This window comes from Microcaecilia unicolor, chromosome 6 (assembly GCF_901765095.1).
Source record: "Microcaecilia unicolor chromosome 6, aMicUni1.1, whole genome shotgun sequence".
Classification (NCBI taxonomy): Eukaryota; Metazoa; Chordata; class Amphibia; order Gymnophiona; family Siphonopidae; genus Microcaecilia; species Microcaecilia unicolor.
The window spans coordinates 307,850,546-307,871,316 of NC_044036.1; the positions used below are offsets into that span (position 1 = coordinate 307,850,546).

A 20,771-nucleotide genomic window follows, 5' to 3' on the forward strand; every position below is an offset into this window, starting at 1 on the left:
GACAGAGCATGGGTGCATCAGGTTTGCTGTTTTTTTTCTTTTTCAAAAAAGTTGGCAACTCTAGTGCCCACCCATCCAACCTGTTGGTCCACCCAAAAATTGCCTTCTGGCTATGCCACTGCCTCCAGCCCTCTGTTGCTTGGGGGGGGGGGGGGGGGGGGGTTGCTTCATTGGGGGGAATGGGGGCCTGCTAGCATGCAAATGCATGCTGGACAGGGCTCACCATTCCTTCCCTAATGGTCTGCAAACCCTAATGCCAGCTCCTAGCTAGCGTAGGGTTTGCCACAGCCAGCAAGGCAATGTTTGGCGCAGATCATTGGGGATGAATGGGTTTAGCATGCATTTGCATGCTATTGGTGCAAAGAGCCCTGTTTTGCATGCATTTGCATGCTAGTTGCATTCAGAGCCCGCGAGCGCATTGTTTCACACACTCGGGGGCTCTGATCATGGTGCGGAAGCGCCTGCGTTTGCTTCTGATCATCGGGCAGTTGCTGCCTTAGGCTGAATGTTTAACACCAGCCCTGACTATGCCCCCAGGAACACATACATACTTAAGAAGTGCCTATAAACTATCTGCTATATTATCAGCATGCATGCTTATACAGATACCACGCCAAAGATCAAAAAGAAACCAGGATACTACTACTACTACTTATCATTTCTATAGCTACCATGTCAATTCATATATCAGACCCTGTGCTTGTTTCCCAGATGAGCAAAATTTGCCCCAAGAGAAGAGATATCTTCTCTCTTGGATAAAGCAGTATTGTTGCTGTGTTATTCTACTGAATTAGACAAGCGAGAAAATTAAGTTAATGCAATAAAAATATATTGTCTTATATATATTTTTGCTGGTTTTATTTGTGTCACGTGCACTTCCATACTGCATGTATGAACAAACTACCCAACCCAAGGAAAAGTCAGCGCAGAAGTTTCCAAGACACACCACCACCTCCATCTTTTCCAAAACCCACGCGCCACTTAGTCCACCTGGCTTCGAGTCAGAAAGCTCCGCCCACCCCAACAGATTTTATTTATTCATTGTTCCGCCTCCCTCAAATCGCGTCGCTACGCCCCCAAACAAAAGTCTTCCAATGGGCGGGAATAGCAAGACTGGGTGGGTCCAGTTACTCGTGGTAACCAAGAGAATCCCTCCCAACCCAGCGGTGATGCAGGAGGAGAACTAGGGACAGGGAAGAGTGAAGGTGGAGCGCGAGGGAATCTTGGATCAAAGAGCGGGCGGTGCTTGCCCCGATCATGGGAGTGCGCGAGCTGCTTCCCAGGTAACAGGTAAGGAAGTTCTGCAAGTCTTGCGACTGAGATGCGGCACCCGGAATTTTAGCTTTACTGTCTTTTATTTGATTATTCTTCCAAAAATAAATTCATTGGACGGAACTCGTTTTCCCAGGAGAGGAAATGTAACGGAAATATTTTTTTATATATTTTTGGTTTTGGCAGGCATAACAGTTAATAGCTTGTCCCAAGATGACCCTTTTTTTGCGGAAAGTGCCGAGAGCCTTAAAGCAGTGCTTAGAAAGGAACCAAACTGTCTAAAATAAGCAGGCAGTAAAAGCAAGTACAAGTTATTAAATTATTTGTTTTATCTTTAGCTCTAGCACTCCATCACAGCAGCTTTTACAAAAATAATAATTGAAAAGGTGTTTAACAAAAAATATATTTTTAAAATGTCTTTGGAGCTAAAAAGGAGTTTTAAATGTAAGACTAGCTGAGCTATTATGATCTTTATTCACGGTCAGCTACTGTATTGTTAACAAGGGAAAGCAGGACACCAAGAACAGGCAAAAGGGTTTTGTCAGCGGTGCCGCAGCAGAGCTGTGTGATACAAGGTCTTCAGGACTCGGAGGCTGATGCAGAAAGCTACCCCAAGCCTAAGTTGTATGCACATGTTACTGGCTGAGCAGTGCAGAGAGGCGTTGAGTGCAGGTGTTAACTGTGTAGAAGTCATGAGCGCACACTGCACGAAAATGAATGCTAATGAAGCATTAAGATGCACATAAGGAAACAGTGGCTTTTGATGCATGCCCAATGTGAGAAATTTTCCACCAGGTCTGGGGAAGCTAAAGTTTGCTGAAGAAGATTTCATGTCCTTTTTTACAATTTAAATGCCTTATTTCACTTTCCTTTCCAGCTAGAACAGCATCTGCAACTTTACATATAAGTAGTACATAAGTATTGCTTTACTGGGAAAGTCCAGCATCCTGTTTCCAACAGTGGCCAATCCAGGTCACAAATACCCCGCAAGATCCCAAAAATGTACAAAACATTTTATACTGTTTATCCCAGAAACAGTTGGTTTTCCCCTAGTCCATTTAATAATGGTCTATGGACTTTTCCTTTAGGAAGCCGTCCAAACCTTTTTTTTAAACTCCACTAAGCTAACCGCCTTTACCACATTCTCTGGCAATGAATTCCAGAGTTTAATTATACATTGAGTGAAGAAAACTTTTATCAGATTCGTTTTAAATTTACTACATTGTAGCTTCATTGCATGCCCCCTAGTCCTGGTATTTTTGGAAAGCGTGAACAGATGTTTCACATCTACCCGTTCAACTCCACTCATTATTTTATAGACCTCTATCATATGTCCCCTCAGCTGCCTTTTCTCCAAGCTGAAGAGCCCTAGCCGCTTTAGCCTTTCCTCATAGGGAAGTCGTCCCATCACCTTTATCATTTTCGTCGCCCTTCTCTGCACCTTTTCTAATTCCACTATATCTTTTTTGAGATGCGGTGACCAGAATTGAACACAATATTCGAGGTGCGGTTGCACCATGGAGCAATAAAAAGGCATTATAACATCCTCATTTTTGTTTTCCATTCCTTTCCTAATAATACCTAACATTCTATTTGCTTTCTTAGCGGCAGCAGCACACTGAGCAGAAGGTTTCAACATATCATCAACGACGACACCTAGATCCCTTTCTTGGTCCGTGACTCCTAACGTGGAACCTTGCATGACGTAGCTATAATTCGGGTTCCTCTTTCCCACATGCATCACTTTGCACTTGCTCACATTAAACGTCATCTGCTATTTAGACGCCCAGTCTTCCAGTCTCGTAAGGTCCTCTTGTAATTTTTCATAATCTTCCCACGATTTAACGTCTTTGAATAACTTTGTGTCATCAGCAAATTTAATTACCTCACTAGTTACTCCTATCTCTAGGTCATTTATAAATATGTTAAAAAGCAGCGGCCCCAGCAGGGCCGGTCTTAGCAAGTGCAGGGCCCTGTGCAGACCAATTTGATGGGGCCCCATCCTAGCCCCTGCCCTAGCCCCCACCCTAGCTCCACCCCATTGATAAGCAAAAATAATATAGATATATGTATGCAATAAAAATGAAATGAAAAGATATACAATAAAATAAAGTGATGTGTAAAATATAATGTACAATATTAAAAACATATAGACCACCGAGGTATTAAAATTGTTTTAAAATGTATACCAGAACTCTCTAACTCAAGAAGACTCCGACTCTGTCTGTCCTTCTGTCTCTGACTGGCTGCGGCTGGAAGCTCGAACTGGAACTCTCTCAACTCTCTCTGCCCGTCCTGCGCGGCCCGCCCTTGAAGAAGGAATTTGTCGCGGGGGTGGGCTGCATCATCAGTGGCAGACCAGGACTCTCTGTCACTCAGGAGGACCGAGCAGGACGGATCTACTGCTCTGCTGCAGACAGTCTGCGGCGCTCAAACATGCAGCATGCATTGCGATCATCATGCCACGCAGCCCGGGGGGTCAGAGGTGCGGACTCACTCAGGAGGAGAGGTACAGTCCGGAGCGGCAACTGGGCAAACAGGGCCAGGGAGCGTTGCAGCCTGGCTGCTGCAAGTCTCTGGCAGGCAGCCGGCTCACGCACAGCAGAGCAGTCTGGCTGGGTCTGGGTTGCGGGTGGTTGGCAGCGGAATGTGAGCGCCGGTGCGGGAGCGGGTTGGAGCGGAGGAGGCAGAGTTGAGGCGCGCCGCATGGGGCCCCCTTAAGCGCGAGGCCCTATGCGGCTGCCTCGGCCTAAGACCGGCCCTGGGTCCCAGCACAGACCCCTGGGGAACCCCATTAACTACCCTTCTCCATTGAGAATACTGACCATTTAACCCTACTCTCTGTTTTCTATCTATAACCAGTTTTGAATCCACAATAGAACACTACCTCCTATCCCATGACTCTCCAATTTCCTCTGGAGACTTTCATGAGGTACTTTGTCAAACGCCTTCTGAAAATCCAGATACACAATATCAACCAGCTCACCTTTATCCACATTTGTTCACCCCTTCAAAGAAATGTAGTAGATTGGTGAAGCAAGATTTCCCTTCACTAAATCCATGTTGACTTTGTCTCATTAATCCATGCTTTTGAATATGCTCTGTAATTTTGTTCTTAATAGTCTCTACTATTTTACCCGGCACCGACGTGTTTTTGCCTCCAACGCAATCTTTTTTTCGAAGTCCCTCTTAGCCTTCCTTATCAACGCTTTGCATTTGACTTGACATTCCTTATGCTGTTTCTTATTTTCAGTCGGTTCCTTCTTCCATTTTCTGAAGGATTTTCTTTTAGCTCTAATAGCTTCCTTCACCTCACTTTTTAACCATGCCGGCTGCCGTTGGATCTTCCTTCCTTACACGGAATATATTTGGCCTGGGCTTCCAGGATGGTGTTTTTGAATAGCATCCACGCCTGATATAAATTTTTGACCCTTGCAGCTGCTCCTTTGTTTTTTTTTTTTTTCACCGTTCTTCTCATTTTATCATCTCCTTTTTTTTTTAGTTAAACGCTAACGTATTTGATTTCCTATGTATACTTACTTCAAAGTTAATATCAAATCCGATCATATTATGATCACTGTTATCAAGCGGCCCCAGCACTATTACCTCCCGCACCAGATCATGGTCTCCACTAAGGACTAGGTCTAGAATTTTTCCTATGCAAATTCAAATTATGCGGAACTTGTGCGCTAATCAGAGTAAGCTTGCACGATGTATGCACACAAGGTTTTGCACCGAGGACACCTAGCACTGTGAGCATCTCCAAGTAAAACAAATATGTCAGCAAAAATCTGCTCATGCTTTTTGCAAGGCTGATATAAACAGAACAACATTCCATTTAATGTGCAACTATAATTTTTTATGCTCAGACCTGTATGCAAAACCGTCACCTCCCATTCTGTCTTAAAAGTTGTAAGCACGTGTTATGCTCACAGCACATAGAAAAAGCTAACATTAAATTATCTTGGCTAACCCTTCTACGCCTCCTCAAACTTGGTAGTCAGTTTCTCGTGTAGTTCTCACCTTAAAATCTTCTTCATACTTCTCTGCATTGCAGCAGAATAACTAATAGTCTCATTACCATTTATTTTAATATTCTCCATACAATCCTTTTCTGCATTAAGTGCCAAGAAAACTGAGCACTGATGTTATGCTAACCATGTGCATCACCCCCTTCCCTCCCCTCCCCCAGTAGGATGAGTTCATTCTGGTGTTCCATTTTGCCTGCCTTTTCTACTGTATCATAGGGGAAATAAAAAGAAATTGGAAATGCAGCAGACAGTCTTAATTTGCATAAGAAGCAAATGCCTTGTCTCAGGACATATATAAGTTTAATTGTATTTGCACAGAAATGTAATTTAACTTATTCAAGGTAAAATGGAAAAACAAAGTCCAGTAAGATTTTAAAAATGGCTTGCAGTGATAAAGTGTTATTTACGCAGGACTTAAAGGGGATCTCCTCAAAACACTGCCGCAAGTCTTGTATTCAGACTACCACGCTTCACCAAAGCAAACCCCCTTCTATACGATTTGCATTGGCTGCCAATAAAAGATAGAATATCATTCAAGCTATGTGCCTTCATTCACAAAATTTTGTGTGGTTTGGCCCCAATATACATGAACAACCTCATTGAAGGAGGGTTGACAGAATGGATTGGGGGAAAGAGAGGTGGAGGTGACTTGGTTGAGAACTCAAGGTTAATGTTGTGAACCTTGTCATGAAAGTACTCAGCCATAATCGATGTTCAATATATGATACCAATTGTTTGTTTTTCCCCTTGTTTACCTGATTGTTCATTATATCATCTATGTTCTATATATATTCCAATTGTATCTGTACTCTGAAATGGCATAAGTCATGACGGAAAATTGTAAGCCACATTGAGCCTGCAAATAGGTGGGAAAATGTGGGATACAAATGCAACAAATAAATAAATAAACCTTATCATGAAAGTGCTCAGCCATAGTCTGGGTTGAAGGTGAAGGCACTGTAAGGAGAGAGTTCATTGTGGCAAAGAGACGTCGAGGGTTAGAGGCAAGAGAGTTTGTCAAGTGGATGTAGTAGTCTTGTTTGGCAAGTGAAAGAGCAGACTGGAAAGAGGTCAGCAAGAATTTGAAATGTATAAAGTCAGCATGGGCACAGGATTTCAGCCAAAGGCGTTTGGCAGATCGGGCACAGGAATGTAGGTAGGGGATTCTACCTTACAGAATGGAGAATGGAAAGAGCGAGGGTATCCAGAGCAGAGGAGAGAATAGTATTATAGAAAGAGACAGCCTCATTGACAGACTTGAATAACAGTGTTTGAGAAGAGGGATGAAACACTGCTGGAAAGAGTGCAAGAGTCAATAGCCTGAAGATTCCTAAATATAGAGGTGGAAATTGGACGAGACAAGGGGGGGAGGATGGACGAGACTGGGGGGGGGGGGATGCTTAAGTGTGAAGGTTATCAGATGATGGTCAGAGGGGAAGAACTGAAATGCAGAAACTGGAGAGTGAGCAGTTGGAAAAGAAGACCAGATCAAGACGGCGGCCATTCTGATGAGTAGGGGTAGTGGAACACAGCTGAAGATTGAAGGAGGATGTTAAAGCAAGAAACTGAGAGGCATAAGAGTCGGGGATCATTAGCATGAATGTCAAAATAAGGGAAGGAGATGAGGGTTTGAGAAAGAAGGAAAGCCAGGAGCTGAAAAAAGGGTCTTATCGATAAATGACTCCTACTCAGCGAGATAGAGGACTGAATAAACGGATGGAGTGGACTTCGAAGAAAGAAAAGCAGTAAGACTGAGGTGGAAGAAGAGGTTCAAATCTACAAGTGGGTGAGAGTAGTAGCCCGACACCACCTCTGCAGCCAACCTGGCAAGGTGTATGGGTGAAAATGTAACCTCCATGACACAGGGCAGCAGCTGAAGCAGAGTCTTCAAGGCAAAGCCAAGTCTCAGTTAGTGAAAGCAGATGGAGAGTACAAGACATAAAGAGGTCATGAATGTAGGAAAGCTTGTTGGAGACAGAACGGGCATTCCACAGAGCACATGAGAAAGGCAGAGAAGCAGGGGAGAGGATAGGAACAGAAATTAGATTGGAGACATTGCAGTATGACCTGCACGAGTAGGGTGAGTTCTGATTTGGAGGACCAGGATTGGGATTGATTTCCCCAGTAGAGAGCAGGAGAAGGATCAAGAGAGTACGTAGAAGTGTAGGATAGGCATGACGACAGTGACGAAGTTGAGATGCACTCAGACAGAATGGAGATGGTTGAGTGAAAGGAAGAAAATGTTGAAGCTTGAGAGTTGAGAAGAAGGAAGAAGACAAAAGGAATGGTGAGATGATGACAGCAGAAGGTGGGCAATGTGGTCCTGAGATGTACAGTGGTTTCACATGGAGAAAGAGATTGGGAAAGGACAGTATCAAGAAAAGAAATTGTACTGGAGCCATTGGGAATAGCAGAAGGAAAATAAAACCTGCAGTGGAAGCCCTGAGTGGTTCGGGGTGGACCTGGGAAGCAACCCGGAGAAGGCTGGGAGGATATGAGAGGCTTCAAGGCCTCCACAGCACCTGGAAGACAGTTGGTGGAAACGCTAGGCGCCTGGAGCAGAGGCCCTGGGTGGTTCGAGGTGGAACCGAGAGGCACCCAAAAGAAGGCTGGGAGGACATGCAGAGAGGCTGCAAGTCCTCAACAGCATCTGGAAGGCAGCTAGTGGAAGCACTACGCACCTGGAGCGGAGGCCCTGGGTGGTTTGGAGTAGGCCTGGGAGACACCCTGGAGAAAGCTGGGAGGATATGCAGATGGACTGCAAGTCCTCCACAGTACCTGGAAGGCAGCTGGTGGAAGCACTAGGCACCTGGAGCGGAGGCGCTGGTTCGGGGTGCAAGTCCTCCACAGCACACAATCTGTGTTTTTGTACCTGAGGCAATGTAAGGTTAAATGACTTACCTGGGAGTCATAAGGAACTGCAGTGGGAATCGAACCTGGTTCCTGAGGTTCTCAGCCCATTGCACTAACTAGTTTATTAAAGGTGCTATATCTTGGGTAATGAGTTTAGAGAATCATCCATATGTCTCTATTAGCAGTATTATAGAAATTTTTGCAATTAACAGGAAATAGTGAAATCAATCAATACCAAATAGTAAACTGCTTTGTTTCAAAATTGACACTTTTTCAGGCATTTGTATGCTCAGCCAAGTTGAGGAAATGCACTATAGAATGACTAGCAGGGGACAGATGCTAACTTGCAATCATGCAAACATTTTTGGGTCACAGAATAAAAGTTGTCAAGCAGTTTGTGTGTGACATCTGGCTTAGAATTAGTTATCCTAGCAAATTTCCATCAGGACTGGCTTGCTTTGCGTCTACTTTATTATGAATTAAATGTATCCTCGCAGCTCCCTTCGAATGTATGGCATCTGCTTTTATTGCTCATATTTATGTATTAGGATTTATTTACTGCCTTTTCGAAAGAATTCACTCAATGTGGTGTACTGCAAGAATAAGTCAAACATATATTTGTTTTCCATACTTTCCCTTTTCTCCTTATCCTCTTCCCCTCTCGTCCCTCTTTTCTGCCCCATTTAATTTCCCTTTTCTTTTCCTCCTTTCTTTTTCCAAGCACATTCACTCATAAGTCCCACACAATCATATTTTTTCTTCTTAATATTGCTTTCTTTGACAATATCTTTCTATCTTATTCCACATCTTTCATTCCTTGTATATCCCTCTATTTCCATTTTACTTTACTTTTTTTCACTTTTTCTTTTCCACTTTTCAAATATTCTGGCCCAGCTTGATGCTTTCCCTTCATCTGTTCCACTCCTTGTATCGAACACTTAGTTCCTCCCCTCATGCACCCTTTATCTCGGTGGTAATCTATTTCCCTGTCACAGGGGCAGATGATCAAAAGCAAACGCCGGCACTAGAGGCTGTTAGCGCCATACTAGCGCCAGCATTTGGTACCGCCCCATGATCAGAGCCCTCGAGCGCGTGAAACAACGCGCTCGAGGGCTCTTTGCGCAAGTAGCATGCTAAACAGGGCTTAGCGCATTCATCGCCAATGATCAGTGGTCAGCGCGCCAAAATTTGGGTCGCTGGCTGCGGCAAACCCAACGCCAGCTCCGAGCTGGCGTTAGGGTTTGCAGATCATTGGGGAGGAATGGTGAGCCCTGTCCAACATGCAGTTGCATGCTGGTAGGACCCCGTTCCCCCCAAAGCAAACCTGCCAACAGGGGGCTGGAGGTCCAGCGGACCTCCAGTCCCCCCTGATGACCCCCCCCCCCCCCCGGGTTCAGGGAGGGCTGGAGATCCGGTGGGTCTCCAGCCCCCCCCAAACCCCCAGAAAATGGTCCATGGTGGTCCAGTGGCCGCCAGCCAAACCCCCCCTCCCAGCGAGCGACGGGGGGGTTGGAGGTCCGGTGGACCATTGTCTGCTGAATCCCTGGTAGTCCAGCGTGAAAAAGAACCCCCTCACGGCTCCCTACCTTAGTTGGAGGAGGAAGGTAGCCTGCAGGGCGGGGCTACAGACCATATAAGGGAATTGCTGTACTTCTACCCCATGATCAGAGATAATTGCGCTGCTTAAATTAGCGTACATTATCTCTGATCATAGGTCTAATAGCGCCCTGCACTGTTCCAGCGCTATTTTAGAGCGCTGCTTGGAACAGCGCGAGGCTTTTGATCATCTGCCTGACAGTGACTTCTCTCTCCTCCCAAGAGCATCTTTGATCCCCTCTCCCTCTCTTCTAAAAATCCTCCATCCTGGTACTCACTCTCTCCTCCTGTTTGTCCTTTTCTGTTGTGTAGAAGAGCATCCTATAACATTGTTTCTTATTTTCTTATCACCTAGACTATTCCCTTATGATCCATCTCTTCTGCTACACTTCCTTAAATGCTGCTTTTATCTATTTCAAATCATCTTTCTGAGAAACGCTGTCATACTCCTGTACACACACACATACTGTAATGTGTTGAGACACTCCCAGGCCAGATAGAGTTTCAAATACTTGCTTTGTTATTACTCATAGCAACAACATCAAGTGAAGTATTCTACCCAAATCCTACCTCTGCTTCCTAGGATCATAGAGATTGCACAACAGCCAGCATGACCCATCGACCTGTCTTTAACAGTTTTCTATATAATCAGGCTGGTTTTCTTACAACTCGGCCAAAGCATGTCCTGATTCTACAGCAGTTCCACGGCTGACTGAGGTCCAGGTATTGGGGAGTGTGACACTTTTGGGTGTTTTGGTCACTTTTTTTGAAATATTCTTTTGTAGGGTATCCAGGTTATGTATTAGCTCTTCGGTGGTAATTGAAGGTACCCCTGCCCTGATAGTGCAATCTCCTGCCGAAAGTAGTGGAAGGGGAAATGATGTGCAATTTTCCATGGCTAATTTACTCCTGACATCATGTAATATATTCAGACAACTCTCAGGCCAGATAAACAGTCTCAGCTACTTGCTTAATTAGAACTCTCATTAACAACAGGAAGTCTGGTATTCTACCCAGGTTCACCCTCTGCTTCCTAGAAGGATCCTAGAGACTTGCCCAGCAGCCAGCATGACCCATCACACATACATTGTCCTGTGTTAGGAATTTAGAGAAAATTCTAAACTCTTTCATTTTACCACAGTCATTAAGAGCCTGAAACACACAAAATATAAAGGGTGAATGACAATGTTAGATGATGAGGAGCGGTGTATGGCTAAAATTAATATAGGGGTCCTTTTACAAAGGTGCGCTGAAAAATGACTTGCGGTAGTATAGGCACGGGTTTTGGGTGCGCGCTGAACCATTTTTCAGCACACCTGTAAAAAAAAAAGGCCTTTTTAAATTTTTGCGAAAATGGATGTGCGGCAAAATCAAAATTGTTGCGCGTCTATTTTGGGTCTGAGACCTTATTGCCAGCCATCAACCTAGCGGAAAAGACTGGGTAACTGGGAGGTATTGACCTACGTGCATCATATGCCACTTGACATGCGTCCGAAATTATTTTTTGGACGCATGCCAAAAATGAAATTATCGCAAGAGCCACATGGTAGCTGGGCGGTAACTCCATTTTGGCGTGTGTTGGGCGCGCGTAGACTCTTACACGGGTTAGTAAAAGGGCCCCATACAGATTATGGCCAGTGCACAAACAATTGCTTCTTTTGTTTTTTAATTTTTTTATTTTATTTATCATTTTACTTAATTACATTCACATTTATCACATAAATGTAAGGAAATACAGAAATTAATATAAAAAGGAAAACATTTTCTCTCAACAATATATATTTACATAATTGTCCACAATTGGAAGATCCAAGATCAGGAAAACAATCTTAAAGAAAATAAGAAAAACTCAAAATGGTTAATCTTACACTTCACATTTTATGAGGGAGGAAGGTTAATCGGTTATTGCAGCCGGTGCAGTGATAACTGAAGGAAGTTGCTGTAGAGGATTCTTCATCTGTTTCCACAAACTCTTATAATTTCTTAAGTTCAAACAAATAAGTAATAAGGAAAATAAAACACTTATAAGGGAATCGTGCTAGGAAGGTTCCACCTGGGGCAATGATTCCTGGCTTAAAAGCCAAGACTTCACACCTCCCAGTCTGCGATTCCCTTGATGTGCCAGGAAATATATTCATCTTTGAACCCAAAAAACTATCAACCATGTATCGGAAATACAATTTCAAAACATTGTTCCTATCTAATCAAAGATGAAAGTCACTAATAATATAACTCTATCTATAACTTCTGAATTTTCCAAAATGTCAGTTAAACTTACGTCTCTTTTCTCTGATAAAGAAGATTTTAAAGAAAATATAATTTTAGTCACCAAAAGGTGGCTATCAGAAGGTATTAGCAAAGTATCAGAGAAATATTTCTTCAAGAATTCAGTAGCTGATATATAGGATATTATAGGTAAATTTATCATTCTCAAGTTATTTTTCCTTAATTGGTTCTCCAGAAATTCCAATCTTTACAAGAAAGATAACTGTTCTTCATTACCAAATTATCTAATTTTCATAGAGAAGCCATTTCCGTAATCAAAGTCTCTATTTTTATATCTTGCACTTCCACTTTGTTAGATAAGTATTAATATAAATTCTTTAACTCACATAGAGGGGCATAATTGAACGAAAACGCCTATCTCCATGGGCGTTTATCTCCGAGAACGGGTCCGTGAAGGGGCGGACCGAACCGTATTTTCGAAAAAAATAGACGTCCATGTTTTATTCAACAATGTGTGAGCTGGGCGTTTTTGTTTTTCAGCGATAATGGAAAATGAAAGCGCCCAGCTCAAAAACGAATAAATCCAAGGCATTTGTTCGTGGGAGGGGCCAGGATTCGTAGTGCACTGGTCCCCCTCACATGCCAGGACACCAACCGGGCACCCTAGGGGGCACTTTTACAAAAACAAAAAAAAAGGTAAAAGAGCTCCCAGGTGCATAGCACCCTTCCCTTGTGTGTTGAGCCCCCCAAATCCCCCTCAAAACCCACTGCCCACAAGTCTACACCATTACTATAGCCCTAAGGGGTGAAGGGGGGCACCTACATGTGGGTACAGTGGGTTTGGGGGGGTTGGACGACTAATAAGCATTAAGCAGCACAATTGTAACAGGTAGGGGGGATGGGCCTGGGTCCACCTGCCTGAAGTCCACTGCACCCCCTAACAACTGCTCCAGTGACCTGCATACTGCTGTCAGGGAGCTGGGTATGACATTTGAGGGTGAAAATCAAAAGTTGTGAAACTTCATTTTTTGTGGTGGGAGGGGGTTAGTGACCACTGGGGGAGTCAGGGGAGGTCATCCCCGATTCCCTCCAGTGGTCATCTGGTCATTTAGGGCACTTTTTGGGGCCTTATTTGTGAAAAAGCAGGGTCCAGGAAAAGTGTCCTAAATTCTAGCTAAAAACGCATACTTTTTTCCCATTATCGGTGAAATGCGCCCATCTCTGTTCGGCAGATAACCACGCCCCAGTTCCGCCTTCGCCACACCTCTGACACGCCCCCATCAACTTTGTCCGCATCCGCGACGGAGTGCAGTTGAAAACGTCCAAAATCGGCTTTCGATTATACCGCTTTATTCGTTTTTGTGAGATAAACGTCCATCTCCCGATTTAGGTCGGAACTTGGGCGTTTTTCTCGTTGGATTATAAGCAGGATAGTGAACAATTTTAAACATCTGAAGAAGACAGTTATTCACATTCTGCTGCAGTTCCTATAGTACGTCCTTATTGACATTATTGGCTTCACCAAGTCCAATTTTTCCACAGAAACCACTCCAGATATCTTCGGGAGCTTTTGTTTTTAATAAAACCTTTTTTTTTTTTAAATTCCTTGATGAAGTCTTAGGAGAGATGCAAACGTGCATGATGTCTTGTAGATAGCTTTTTCAAACCAAGGTGATGATGTTTGTGTATAAGGCATAGAAAAGCTTTCTTTTCAGGCTTGTGGCTATGACTCATGAACTCTTGCTGCGAGCAATCCTGCATTTCTTTCCACCTTTAGCTTTGCGCTCTTCTGGATGGGATATCTGAAGTTGGGTCGTGCTACCCCTCTGCACGTTTTTTATTTTGTTTTCAATTTATTTTGTTATTTTGTTTCATTTTTAGTGTACGCTAGGATGGCATAAAGGGGAAGGGAAGAAGGCTTGGATTTACTTCTTATTTGGCAATAGCTAAAGGCAAGTTACATTTAGATACACTGAGTATTTCCCTTACCCCAGAGGGCTTACTTGTACCTAAGGCAATAGAGTTAAGTGACTTGCTCAAGGTCACAAGAAGCAGCAGTGAGATCTGAATCATAGCTTCCCTGACTGGGACATTTTTCACAGCTAAGGCGCTCTACATTTTTCAGCTGTACTCTGTAACCATTCCAGTGAGATAACAAGGTCTCATAGAAATGTTATTTCTGGAGAAATGATGTTGATTCCATTTTTAAGTGCCTTTTCGTCAACAAATCCAGACCTGGATATTTTTCTTTTATTTCGGAATTGGGACATTGTCAAGCCCTAGAGGTGATCAACACCAAATGGGTCTCTGTAGTTTTCTCAGCCCACTGCTCTAACCATTAAGCTACTCCCTATCCCTGTATTTTATTAGTTCGTCTGTTCAGATGATAAATGATAAAAACATAAGAATAGCCACACTGGACCAGACCAGTGGTCCATCTGGCCCAGTATCCTGCTTCCAGCAGTGGCCAACCCAGGTTTCAAGCACCTGACAGAACCCCAATTAGAAGCAACATACCATGCTACCAATCCCAGGGCAAGCAGTGGCTTCCCTCATGTCCATCTCAATAACAGACTATGGACCTTTCCTCCAGGAACTTGTCTAAACCTTTTTTAAACGCAGATACGCTAGTTACCACGTCCTCCAGCAACGAGTTCCAGAGCTCTTTGAGTGAAAAAATATTTCCTCCTATTTGTTTTTAAAAATATTTCATTGTGCATGCCCCCCAGTCTTTGTATACTTTTTGAAAGAGTGAAAAATGGATTCACTTCTACCTGTTCTACACCTCTCAGGATTTTGTAGACCTCAATCATATCTCCCCTCAGCCGTCTCTTTTCCAAGCTGAAGAGCCCTAACCTCTTTAGTCTTTCCTCATATTTATTTATTTATTGCATTTGTAGCCCACATTTTGCCACCTGTTTGCAGGCTCAATGTGGCTTACATAGTTTTGTTATGACATTGTCATTTCAGGATATCAGATACAATTAGTAATCTGCAGGGATTAATTAAGGGAAGAAAGAAGGAAGTGAATATGATAAGTGTAGAAGGTGGACTTTCATAACTGGGTAGGTTGGTGAGGTGGATTATTGAGGCTATATGTTCTCTTTGTAGGCCTTGTTGAAGAAATATGTCTTCAGAGATTTGCGAAAGTTAGTTATTTCGTCGTCGTTTAAAATGGCATCACAGCTCTGTGTTGGCATGTGTCCGTGCTGCTATCTAAGTAGAGGGACATACTCAAGTTAAACTAAGGTGTGCTGGAGACATTGAAATGAGGCAGGTAATGTGTTCTGTGATTAGGAAGTGGGTTGTGCTTTGTAAACAATACAGAATCCTGGTGCATACTGCTACTGACATATTCACAGCCACTTTGGCTGAATTTGGGAAGTTGGAATGAATTTTGTTTTTGATTTTAGACTTACTAGTCACATCATATATCCTTGTAAGTAAAGTTTTGGGTTTTTTGCATACCTTCAAATTTGGCAAATTGAGCCCTCCATGGAAGAGCAATATGTAGATAGGTCGAAGATGTAGCTAGACCACCTTCTTTGATTCTGAGGTCTGATGTATTTCAGACTGATTTTAGCAGCATTAGGAGATTAAAGAATCAATGAGCAAATTTGTAATGAAAGTGTTTTGAGCGTTCTTAAAATGTGTTTGTTATAACACTTAATATACCACCTTATGCACCTGAAACAAAATGGTTTACATATATGACTAGAAGACAGTATAAAGATAGAGGCACTCGTGTGCTACTGGGCAAAAACCATTTGTCCTATACTTAATTCAGTGTGCGTATTCCAAATCCGAAGTCAGAGTTGTTGTAAATGAATTAAGCACTTGGAAAGCATTGAATAATTTTTTACAGGATGAGTTTTACTCCAACAATTACCTGATCTACATCAAAGTTTTCGTGGTAAACAGTATATGAAAATGTAATGGAATAACAAAATTTCAAAAAAGTCTTGTATTCCAGTTTAAAAGTCTTACTTCAGCAAGGCCCAGTACTGTTAAAAGTGCTTCAGGCATCTACTTTTGGGTTTGTGACCGGTCATATTTTTCCGTTGCAAAAACCAGCAGTAGGGTGGGATTCCAGCAGCCTTGATATTTGTTCTTCATTGTAGAAATGTCTTTATGGAACCTCTCTCCATGTTCGTCACTTACGTGTCCCAAATTGGGTGGGAAAAAGTCAAGATGGGAATGTAAGAAATGCATTTTCAATGACATTCGGCAGCCAAGTTGTTCATATGCTTTAAGCATGTTGTCTACTAGTTCAGCATAGTTTTCGGCTCGTCTGTTCCCAAGGAAGTTCTGCATTACTAGCACAAATGCATCCCAAGCATTAATATTATAAGTGAATAGGCTTTGCATGTATAACTTAAAATCTAGACGTGTCAGGCAAATTCGGAGTTCATATTTGGAATTGGGTTCAATTTAGTATAAATCACATGTTTTTCTCTCAGTAGCAAAATCATTGTTGCTTTGTGTAATGATAGGAAAAGAAAGAATGACAAAGCAGACAAGAAAAAGAGAAAAAAAAAAGAGAGAATTGAGATCAAAGCCATCATTGTGTTGCACTGAACCAGTACCACCCAGTGACAGTCAGACTTGATTTCTTTTTTTTTTGGGGGGGGGGGGGGAGGGGGACCAATGTTAACATCAGGCACAAGGCATAAAATTCTGAACCATAGTAGTTTTTCACTTGCCACCCTCATTGGACCCATGTTTCAGCCTCCCTTTGTGCTGTCACTTGATCACTTTCTCCTCATTTGAAGCCCCCCCCCCCCCCCAATTCTCTTCTTCAGTCTTTTACTCTCTGTGATTCCCAGACACATTTGCTTTTTGCTCCCCTGCTAGGACCCTTCACTAATCCTTCCCCCATCTCCAGTGGCGTTCCTAAGAAGAAAAGAAGGAGAAAAACTGCCTCATGCAAACGTGAGCAGCAAAATAAAAGAGTGGGGTGGACTCCGAGGATATCAAAATCTAACAGTCTTTATTATAAAAGTCATAAAACTGGCCTGTGTTTCAGCACAAAAGGCCTGCCTGGGGGGATCAAACAAATCTAAAAATAGAAATAATACAGATACAAGTAAATGCAACATCAATTATGTAAATTTCAAATCAATAAATAAAAATAAGTAACTTGAATCAAATAAATAATAAAGACTTATGAACCCATAAATACATATACAATTTAAGAACTGACATACTAAATACTTCTTTTTCTGAAAAGATGAAAACATATGATGTGTATTAGAAGTGCTCTTAATGCATATTAAAATTAAGAGCACTTCTTATATAGTATTTAGTATGTCAGTTCTTAAATTGTATATATATTTTATTATATTTATTTATGGATTCCAGAGTCTTTATTTATTTAATTCAAGAGTCACTTATTTTTATTGATTTGAAATTTACATAACTGATGTTGCAGAATCTAGTTTAGTATTAAGGGGGAATAAAAAGAGAGGGAGGGGGAAAGCAAGCAGGACCTATTTAGTATTAAGGGGGGAATAAAAAGAGAGAGAGAAAGAAGTAAGCATCATTAACTAGTTGCTGTGGAGGGGCATAATCGAACGGGGCTGCCATCTCTATGGGCGGCCATCTTTTTTTTCGATAATACGGTTGGGGCTGGCCAAATCTAGACATAAATGTTGAGATCGCCGGGTTTGAGATGGTCAGCTTTGGTTTTCGCCAATAATGGAAACCGAAGCCAGCCATCTGAGACCCAGCCAAATCCAAGCCACTTGGTCGTGGGAGGGGCCAGCATTTGTAGTGCACTGGTCCCCCTCACATGCCAGGACACCAACCGGGCACCCTAGGGGGAACTGCAGTGGACTTCAAAAATAGCTCCCAGGTGCATAGCTCCCTTACCTTGTGTGCTGAGCCCCCCAAATCCCCCCAAAACCCACTCCCCACAACTGTACACCACTACCATAGCCCTTAGGGATGAAGGGGGGCACCTAGATGTGGGTTTTGGGGGGGTTTGGAGAGCTCAATATTTACCACCACAAGTGTAACAGGTAGGGGGGATGGGCCTGGGTCCACCTGCCTGAAGTGCACTGCACCCACTAAAACTGCTCCAGGGACCTACATACTGCTATCAGGGAGCTGGGTTTGACATTTGAGGCTGGCAAAAAATATTTTGTTTGGGTGGCAGGGGGTTGATGACCACTGGGGGAGTAAGGGGAGGTCATCCATGATTCCCTCCGGTGGTCATCTGGTCAGTTGGGGCTCGTTTTTGAAGCTTGGTCGTGAAAAAAAAAGGGACCAAGTAAAGCTGGCGAAATGCTCATCAAGGCTGTCTTTCTTTTTTCTATTGAGTGAAGCCGGTCATCTCGTGAGCACGCCCTCGTCCTGCCTTCATTACCCTACCAACACGCCCCCTTGAAATTTGGCCATCTCCACGGAAAGCAGTTGAAGCCGGCCAAAATCGGCTTTCGATTATACCGATTTGGCCAACTTCAGGAGATCGCTGGCCATCTCCCGATTTGTGTCGGAAGATGGCCGGCCATCTCTTTCGAAAATAAGCTGGATAGTGTATAAACCCGTGTACAAACCCTTTACCCATAGTTTTAAACTGAAATTTTCTCTAGAAATAGGCATTTGTCCCTTAGTTTTAAACTGAAACCTTTTCTAGAGGTAGAAACTAAGCCAAAAACTCTTGTTCTAAAAGGCAGTTATTTTCTGTTCCTTGGCTGCTGGAGAAATAGAAAACAAAACAAACCAGTGAGGTAAGTCCAAGGAGGATAAAAAAAATTCTTTATTGAGAAAACATGAAACATAAAAACGACCCGACACGGCCGTGTTTAGGCCCGAAGGCCTGCTTCAGGGGTTTTGATTAATCTACATAGAGAACAGATATAGACAAATATAAACATATGTCTTTTAAATTGATGACGTTAATAAATAGTGAACAAAAAATGGAATAAATGCATAATGTGACACATAAAGAATGAGAGCCATTGTGACTGTATAACAATTGTATGAGAGTGATGTAAAGATAATTAAAATAGTAAGATTTAGTTATACAATGGAACATACTAATCCAGTAACATATATATATATATACATGATGTAATATTGAGGTTTACAACTACTAGGCATGCAAATGCATAAGGATGTGTGAAATGGAGCAAAAAAATAATAATATAAACCATATATAACATAATGAATGTAGTTAAAATAGTAAAATTAAAAAACATGTGCCACCCCAAAATATGGTGTTTTGATTTTTCAATGCGAGCGATTTGAATTTGTACAATAGCACCAAGGGAACCATATTATGTGCAATTGTGGGGCATGTAGTTAAGCAATTGGGAATAATAGTAATGATGATGTTTAAAAAAATAAAAAAGCATGATAGTACAATTGAAACTCATAAATAAAATGGGTACTGTGTGATAAACAAAATGATAAATGAACTGCGAATGTTTGGGGAAACTAATGAGAGAGTAAAATATCAGAAATTAAATAAGGATTCTACTAATACCTCTGATGTTGTAAAATAAGGCTTGACAACAGGATACATTTATTTAGATTTTGCTCACGCCTTTTTCAGTAGTAGCTCAAGGTGAGTTACATTCAGGTACTCTGGATATTTCTCTGTCCCAGGAGGGCTCACAATCTAAGTTTGTACCTGAGGCAATGGAAGGTTAAGTGACTTGCCCAAGATCACAAGGAGCAGTAGTGGGATTTGAACCAGCCACCTCTGGATTGCAAGACCCATGCTCTAACCACTAGGCCACTCTTCCACTAGCAACATTCTGTGTAGAATCTCAAATAGCAGCAACAGAATTTCAAATAGTACCAACATTCCATGTAGAATCTCAAATATTTATTTAGATTTTGCTCACACCTTTTTCAGTAGTAGCTCAAGGTGAGTTACATTCAGGTACACTGGATATTTCTCTGTCGCAGGAGGGCTCACAATCTAAGTTTGTACCTGAGGCAATGGAGGGTTAAGTGACTTGCCCAAGATCACAAGGAGCAGCAGTGGGATTTGATCTGGCCACCTCTGGATTGCAAGACTGGTGCTCTAACCGCTAGGCCATTCCTCCACTCCTAATATAGGTATTATCCCCCAGATTCTATATAGCGTGACTTAAGTTACATGCACAAATCCAGTCATATTCTATACTTACATGCGCAACTTAATATTAACAAGCCAGTCAGCACCGATAATTGCCACTTAAGCAATTACACTATCTGTCTATCTGTCCATCTATCTAGTCTTGTATCCCACTGTTATCCAAAAAACAAATTTTGGTTCGAAGTGGCTTATAGTTTAAATTTTAGGTGAGAATTACAGTAATATTTTTCTATTTCCATATAGGACACTGATTGTCTGTGTGTTTATCTATCGGATCTTTGAGGTAGTCTGTGTGTTTTCGGAGAGGTAGTTTTGAAGCAGTAGGACCTTAATTATGTTGTTGTCTGTAGGGTTTTGGGGAGACAGATTTAGTGAGTTAGGATGTTGATAGCGGTGAGGTCGTTATTTTTGTGGTTTTCTGAGGTATGTTTTGACGAGGTAGATTTGTACCGGTGGTGTGTTGATGTTTAGTGTTATTAGTTATAAAATTAAAAGGTAGGTTTTCATTTCTTTCCTGAATTGAAGAGAGTTAGTGATGCTTCTTATGGCCTTTGGTATAGAATTCCACCATTTGGCGCCCAGGTAGCTAAATCCTGCTGTGTAGATGGTTTTGTAGGTTACTAAATGGCATTAATTAGAATTTGCATGCAGAACTGTCTAAGCATATTCTATAACATGATGCATTGAAATTCTAAGTTGCATAG

General features: G+C 42.3%; 1 protein-coding gene across 2 annotated transcripts in view; it reads left to right on the top strand.

The window, feature by feature from the left end:
• The first annotated feature begins 1,171 nt into the window (after positions 1 to 1,171).
• The window catches only part of PIK3R6 (phosphoinositide-3-kinase regulatory subunit 6), a 156,152-nt gene continuing 136,552 nt past the window's right edge, over positions 1,172 to 20,771 (top strand). For both annotated transcript variants that reach the window (XR_003942632.1, XM_030208107.1), the window contains exon 1: positions 1,172 to 1,290. The gene's annotated coding sequence lies outside the window, so the exon portion shown is untranslated. The remainder of the gene's footprint in view (positions 1,291 to 20,771) is intronic.